The following is a 7,607-nucleotide window of genomic DNA, read 5'->3' as shown; positions in this document are numbered from 1 at the left end:
AATAAACACCAATGAAGTCATCTTCCTTACCCTGTCTCCTTACTGCTGAGAGCCACGAGGTGGGCAGCACAGAACTTTCTGGTTCCCATCGGACAGATAAGGGAACTGAGGCTCAGCTGCCTCCTTTCCTGGCCCACCTGGCTTCTGACCCTAGCTTTGCCATTTCTCCGTGTCAGGGGTCAGTGGGTGGGGCTTAGGAAGGATGATGAAGGCCCTTAAAGACCACCTAGTCTCCCATTATACATATGGACAAACCGAGGCCCACCGAGGGAAAGAGACTTGCTCAAGGTTACCCAGCAGAGACAGGCAGAGCTGGGGACAAACCAGGGCCTGTCAGCCATCTCCTTTCCCTGGCCAGCTGCCCTCCTTCCCTCCCCAGCTCTTTCCCAGCCTTACCTACAGTTGCAGCTGGAGCTGCAAGAGTAGAATTGGGTGGAGCCACGACTTTCCCAGGCCGGAAGAATTTCCTGGTTCTACCCACCCCCACCTGGCAGGACCTTGTCACTACAAAAGGGCCCCAGTGCCTTTCAAATGCGAGGCCCAGGTGTTTGCAAAGGCTTTGAATGCGGGTGCAGAGGAAGGGCTGCTGCATATTTCGGATATTAATAAATTGCCCCTAACAAAGGGCCAGGGCCCCCTCCTGCCCCCCCACCTTTGTTTGGGGCTCTAGGTGGGGGAAGAGAGATGGGTTTGCTAATTTGCAGAGGATGCAGGAATGGCCTTCACAGTTCAGAATGCTTCTTCCCACACCCCGGGGGCGGGCTCCAGCCTTGCTCACGAAGCCCCTGGCGCCCGGCCCTCTCAGCACTCCCAGAGCCACCATTGGCCCGGAAGGGAGGAGGCGCTCTCCGGGGGCTTTTGCTCTAGGACTGAGCCTGAGCGCTAGGATTGAGCGTGGCTTATAAGTACTCCTCACCCAGCCCCGGGGCTGTAGCCCTGCATCTTGGAAGTCAGGAGTGGAGGATCCTAGGAGTCTAGGCTTTTCTTTTCCCAGATTCCGAGTCTGCAGTTGGAGGATTCTAGGCATCTACGGACTCCACCAGCCTCAGCTCCTCCAGCCTCACCTCCCTCGCCCTGCTTCCTCCTGCCTCCGCTCTCCCTGGTCACCGCCCTGCCGCTGCGGTTGCTGGACTGTCCTCCCTGGCCCAGTCTTCCAGTCTGTCCTGCTTTTCCCATTTCCGCTGCTCCGACAGCCTTTCCAGCTGCCCCACGCTTCTGCTGCTTCTGCTGCCCATGCCATCTCCCTACTGCTCCCATCCTGATCCCCATATTGACTTCAGATCTCCCTGCCTCATACCAGATGCCAGCCAGGCCCCGATTGCAGTGGGAGCTGATTAAGGACCAGGGACCCACAGCTGGAGGCATCCCTGACAGCACAGTACGCATCGGACAGGAGACATCAGCCCTGTCTGGAGTAGAACCCCAGCCTGGAATCCTAGAATGTCCCAGCAGGTGCCAAACCCAAGTGCCTACAGGGCCAGGCAGGGAACCCCGGCGAGCAAAGCTGTGGGTTTAAGTGGGAGAGTAAGAGGCATCTGACCCTTAGTGACTATTGGAGAGACAAGAGGGCCTGGTGGGGACTGTGATGAACTGGAGAAGAGGGCATGGTGCCTCTCTTAAGGGGGAGCTACCCCTCAGAAGTGTGGGCCCAGGTCTCCAGATATCCTGGCTTTTTAAGAGAAGAGGGAAATCTGGATTTTCATGAGACATTTCCCATTTTTAAATGTGGGAAACTGATTCAGAAAGTGTAAAAGAGCATGGCTCAATTAGGGCCTCCTGTCGGCCTCTCAGTGCAGGCGGACAGCTCTGCAGAATTAGGGGCTTAGCAGTCAGAGGCAGGGCTTGCCTGGGGATCCACAGTGAGAGTGGCCTAGAGCTGAAGCCAGGCCCAGGGCTCCCCACCCCCGCTCAGCGCTCTGCTTCCTGTCTTCGCTAATCTGTGTCCATGGACCCCTGACCCTGGAAGGCTGATGGGGGGCCCCGGGAGGCAGTGGATGTGCCTGGCTGGGGTGTGGTGGAGGGGTGACCTGGGGCCCTCCATTCCTGTTCTGGGAGTCATCAGAGACGGAGAGGCACTGAGGTGGAGCCATGGACCATCTGCCGTGACTTCCAGCCTATGATCTGTGAGAGCAAATGGGGGTGGGGGTGGGGCAGAGGAGAGAGAGGCCACACCATTAGTGCAGCCATATTCCCAAGGTCAAGTTAGGGTCAACAGATAACACCGGAGGTCCCGCTGGTTATCTTGGTGTTTGATTCTCAGTAGGCCCTGCCCCCTCTACCGCCCCCGCCAAGTTCATCTCTGCATGGTTCCCTGAATAGGCCCAGGTTCCCTGACCCAGTGCCTTCTCCATCTACCCATCGGAATCCTGTCCATCCTTTCAGGTCCCACCTCCATACAGTCTTTTTTTTTTTTTTTTTTGCGGTACGTGGGCCTCTCACTGCTGTGGCCTCCCCCGTTGCGGAGCACAGGCTCCGGACGCGCAGGCTCAGCGGCCATGGCTCACGGGCCCAGCCGCTCCGCGGCACGTGGGATCTTCCCGAACTGGGGCACGAACCCGTGTCCCCTGCATCGGCAGCGAACTCTCAACCACTGTGCCACCAGGGAAGCCCCTCCATACAGTCTTTATCACCCCCAGGTATGGACTCCTGGGGTCTTCAGGGGGGCTGGCTCAGCCCTACATCTGGTGAGCCCTGGCAACCCACCCCTGCCCAGCCCAGCCCAGCCCGCACAGCCCTCACGGTGTTCCGAGACGACCCGTTTAATTTCCGTGCAGTTAAGACCCTTACATCACGCTCTCTGGACCCCCGAGTGCTTGGGGCAGCAGTAGGGCACCATGGGGGGCGGGTGTGTTGCTCAGCCACACAGACCCAGGGTCACTCCCTGCTCTGCCCCTCCTGGCTGTGTGGCCTTGGGGACCCACAGTGCCAGTTCACAGCTTTGCACAATGGATGCAGCATCAATCTAAATGCAGTTTCTTGGTGGCTCTGGGGACAGCGAGCGCAGAGTTAAGGCAGTCCCAGCCCCTCCGAATTCCACGTGACCCGGGTTGCAGAGCCTCCGGGTCTGCGGTGGACACTGTTCTCCAGACTCATATTTCGCTAGTGGCTCATGGAAAGTTTGGCTCCTTGAGCTCCAGACCACTCCCTCTGGGGCCTGAGGCCTCGCTGACGCTGGTCTTGCCCTGGAAGGGCATCCAGAGCCGCCTCCCACCCGCGGAGCCTTGGTCAGCACCCCTACAGCACGTCTGCCTGACTTCCTGCTGCCTGACCTCCCCCAGGACTGAGCAGCAGCCCGCCCCCTCTGGCCACATGGAGGCCTCCTCCCGGCGCCCCCATCCAGGATCACTTTTCATTTGGGGGAAAAACGTCTTTTCCCACTAAAGCCCACAGCATCTGTGAGCTGTATCCCTTTGAGTATTGGGGTGGGTAGCAGCCCAGGAGGACTTGGACATCTGCTGGTCAGAGCCCAATCTCAACTCCATTGCTCACTGGCTGTGTGACCAGCTGAATCTACTGCCCTTCTCTGAACCCAGGTGTCCTCAGATGTCAAATGGGGAGAATAACTTTCCCCTGGCAGGGGATTAAATGAGGTAATATAGCGGCTTGATGCATATTAAAAAAAAATGATCAGAATGCTTAACCTAAAACGTGGCATGTAGAAATTCTCCAGGTGTCATGGTTCTCAAGAGCCTGCTCTCCCTTGTACAAATAAAGAAACAGGCCTAGCTCGCTCCCCCAACCAACCAACCCCCGGGGAAGGAGGGTGGGGGTGGTGTGCTTGGAGCCAGAGACGGGCCAAGACGGAGCCCACGGCTTGCACTTTCCAGCTCCATGGCAAGTGCCTTGGAGGCTAGACCAGCGTCCCCATCAGTAAGATGAATGAGTTGGACAGGAACCGTGTTGTGCCCCACAGAGGTGGCTGGAGGGAGAGCCGTGGGCAGAGGGGAGCTCTGTGCCCCTGCTTGCCCAATTCAGGCTTTTGCCAGTGACCATGCTGTGGAGAGCTACAGGGGGAGCACCACCTCTTTGGAGCCAGATTCAGGGCTTGTCCCCTCTTGCAGGATGGAGTTATGAGTAGGAGCCCTGATGGTTTCTGCAGTGAGCTGGGATGCCCTGCCAAACCAGTCAGAGGTGGAGGATGCGGGGTGGGGCTAGGGGGAGTGGGACAGGAATAAAATCCTCCGGGCCAAAAGCCTTGCTTTGACCTTGATTCTGCTGAGCCAGGGTCAGGGTCTCAGAGAGTTTGGGGGCTTGGGGTGACGGGAGTCAGAGGCAGGGGAGGGGCCGATGGTCAATATTGATCTAGCTGAGTCAGGGGAGAAGGATGGGGAAGCGGGAAGGCTGGGGTGGGGCCTGCCGATAACTGGATCTTCCAGCTGCCAGTGTGACTGTGGGAACCGGGGAAGGGGGTGCTCAACACAGAATTCCCAAACTGGGTCCTTGCTAAGATTTCAGCTGCCTGGAGCCCTGCCCAGTCCAGCGTTTCCTAATCCCTGAGGGTGGAGCCTGAAGTATCTGTATTTTTAGCAAACTTCCCGGGTGATTCTGAGTAGCCAGCCGAGTTCCCGTATATATTTGGGGCCCACGGGTTCACCCCCTGTTGCTGTAATGATGAGGAAACTGAGGTCCAGAGAGGGAAAGTAACACACCCAAGGTCACACTGGGAGAGAATGATGATAGTCCCCCCCCCTTTTTCTTGCGGGAAGAGATAGTCCACTTCTAGATAACTCCATTCACCATCTGCTGTGGCCCAAGGCCCTGGAAGGGATAGCCGCCCAGAGGGAAGTGGCCTCTGAGACCTTTGCGAGCCCAGGTGGAGAAGGGAGGGTGGGGCTCATCCCAGGAGGAAGGAAAGGAGGGGGGCCATTCCCACAGGACTGGACCTGCCCCACCTTGCCCTCTGCAAACACTCCCAGCACCTGCTGGGGGATGTTTCCTAAAAGATATACTATGGCCCTGGTCTGGGAAAGGCCATTTCCATTGCTGGGGACCCACCCATGCCCTGGAAAGGCACACCTCCAGCACGGTAGGTTCGGGGCACTCTCGGCCTTCTGACACCTCTGGCCCCCTTCTCCCCCCTACCTGACCCACTGTTCTGGGCTCTCAGCCTGGCTCTTGCCTGCATTCTTCCGCCACATCTCAATCTGCTGAGCATCCACACAAATCCCCTCCAGAACCCCCAGTCACTGCCACGGCCCTCCTACTCTTTCTTCTAGCTCCCACAACCTTCGCACCAGGGCCAGCCCTCATCCCAGCCCACCCTGAATGCCGGTTCTCACTTTCTGGGGTGGCATCAGGGATTCCTGGGGACAGGAGACAAGCTAGCTCATCTCTGGGTCCCCCTCTGAGCCCAGCCCGTCTGCCGCATGCCCTAGCAGGTGTTCGGGGTGGTTCCTGTTCTGAGTCTCACCTCCCTCCCTCCCTGGGCCATTTCAGGCAAGTGCTGCCTTCACTTTCTGCACCACCGTCCCCTTGTTCGTGGAATGAAGAGAATAGTAGTGCCCAGCAGGGGGGTGAACTGAGGGTTGTGAGAGCGCGTATAAACGAGGTCAGGTGTACATACATTCCAGCAGCACACATTTGTCAGGGGTCTACCCCGGGGCAAGGATGATGATACCTGCTGCGTGCATCCTGAGCGTGGACAAAGTGCTGACCGCCTTCAAGGAGCACACGGTTACGTAGACACTTGCTCAGGTGACTTCAAACCAGCAAGCTCTGGCGAGGTGGGTAGAGGAGGTCGCGGAGCTCATGGAGGGACCTAACGCAGTGCATGCTGGGAAGGAGGCGGGGTCTTCCCGGAGAAGGTACCGACCGCAGCTGTGTCCTGGAGGGTGCGGAGGCGTTGCTATGCACTGAGCAAGGAATAAGAGGGAAACCAGCCCTCTGCAGTGAGTTCTGGAGTAAATGGGCAGTGAACAGGTGGAGACTACAGGTGTAGACCACTAAGAGACGAGGCAGCGGCTGGAAGGGATAGGGGTCAAGGAGATGGGGTTCCTGAGAATCCCAGCCACTGTTTGCTGGCCATCCACAGATGGGGAAACACAGACCAGGGGCCTGGAGAGAACAGAGCTCTGCGTGTTTGAGTCCCGGCTCTCTGTCTTGCAAGAAGCCTCTTTACCTCTGAGCCTCATTTTCTTCATCTTCAAAATAGGGCTGTTGTAACTGGGGTAAGAGGTGTGAAAGCACTTTGTGAACTGTAAAGGATCGTGCCTCTGTAGATAATAATAGTGCTTTAAGTGGAGCTGGCACTTTGCGAGGTAAAGGATACTTCCTGAGGTCTACTGGGAGCTCCCAGAGCTTCGCAGGCACACAGAACCCTGGACCTCCTGTAACCTGCTCCTGGGCTGCCACCTGCCGGCAAGTGCCTGCAATGGCAGCCCAAGCTCTCAAGTCCTTCCTGCTGCCCAGGCGGGAGATCCAAGGCGCCTGAAGGCTCAAGTCCAAGCAGTCCTGGCGCTGCCGTGCCATGCTCCAGGGCAAGAGTGCAAATGAAAGCCTTAGGTCCCTCTGCGACCCGCTTCCTTGTGCTTTTCAGCCTTACTGCCAAGGTCCTCACGTGTGTGAGGGGCACGTGCCCCATAGACACGCCCCCTGGCCTCCTCACAGGCCAGCAGGCAGGACAGACCCAGAAAGCAGCTGGCGTGGGAATTCTGGAGCCCAGACACCCATAGCGTGGTCTGGAGAGGACCACAGGCTCCAGAAGTCACAACCCCCCAATCTTGTGGAATCAGGCCTCTTAGGTGGGTGGGGGGGCATGGCTTACAGTCAGCAACTCATCTGTTTTGCCTGGGACTGTCAGGTTTTGCACTGAAAATTCCATGTCAGCAAACGGGATGGTTGGTCACCCTGTCATGGCCTGAGGGGGCCAAAGCCTCTGCATCACCACCCTGGCCCAGCCTGAGCAGCTTGGGCTCAGGGAACCACACTAGCCTCTAATGCAGCAGTGGCCTCCCTTCCTCCAATAAAGCCAGTCCACCACCCCTCGCACCAGCCCCAGCACAGGTGAAACTGCCCCCGACACTAGTTTCACAGATAGTTTGTGGGTAAAGAGACCCTTCCTCCCCCTCTGACATTCTCCAAACCCCTCTCCAGGGACTCTGAGGCCTGGGGTCTTGCCTGTGAGGTTGGGCAGGAGGAAAGAGAATGGGTGGGTAGGGACTTCTTCTGGAACAACCTCCTCATTATACAAGGAAACCAAGGCCCGGAGGAGAAGAGCCTTGCCCCAGGCCCCCGAGGGAGACTCTGCTGTTGGCCACTGGAGGCAACTCACGCCTACCCGTTGCTCTTGTTAAGGGCACTCTATGTGCCTGAGAGGAAGCCAACCCCATCCCAGGCTCTAAGGCTGGGGCACGTGGTCCAGGCATAATCCCACAGTGATTGGCTCAGACTTAAGCACGTGACCAAGTTAGTCCAATCAGAATGAAGATCTGGGCCTTCATTTTGCAAATGCCAAGAACTAGAACAGGAAACTGATGAACTCTCCCAGTGCCCTGCTTGACCAAGACAGAGAGACAGCCAGTGCACAGAAGTTTGTAGCTATTTATTGCACTGAAAACACCAAGAATAAAACAGACACCCCTTCTTCCCCCCAACCCCACAATAGCAGA

Source organism: Mesoplodon mirus (genome assembly GCF_964341445.2).
Source record: "Mesoplodon mirus genome assembly, chromosome: 5".
Lineage (NCBI taxonomy): Eukaryota > Metazoa > Chordata > Mammalia > Artiodactyla > Ziphiidae > Mesoplodon > Mesoplodon mirus.
Note: the sequence above shows the minus strand (reverse complement) of the source record.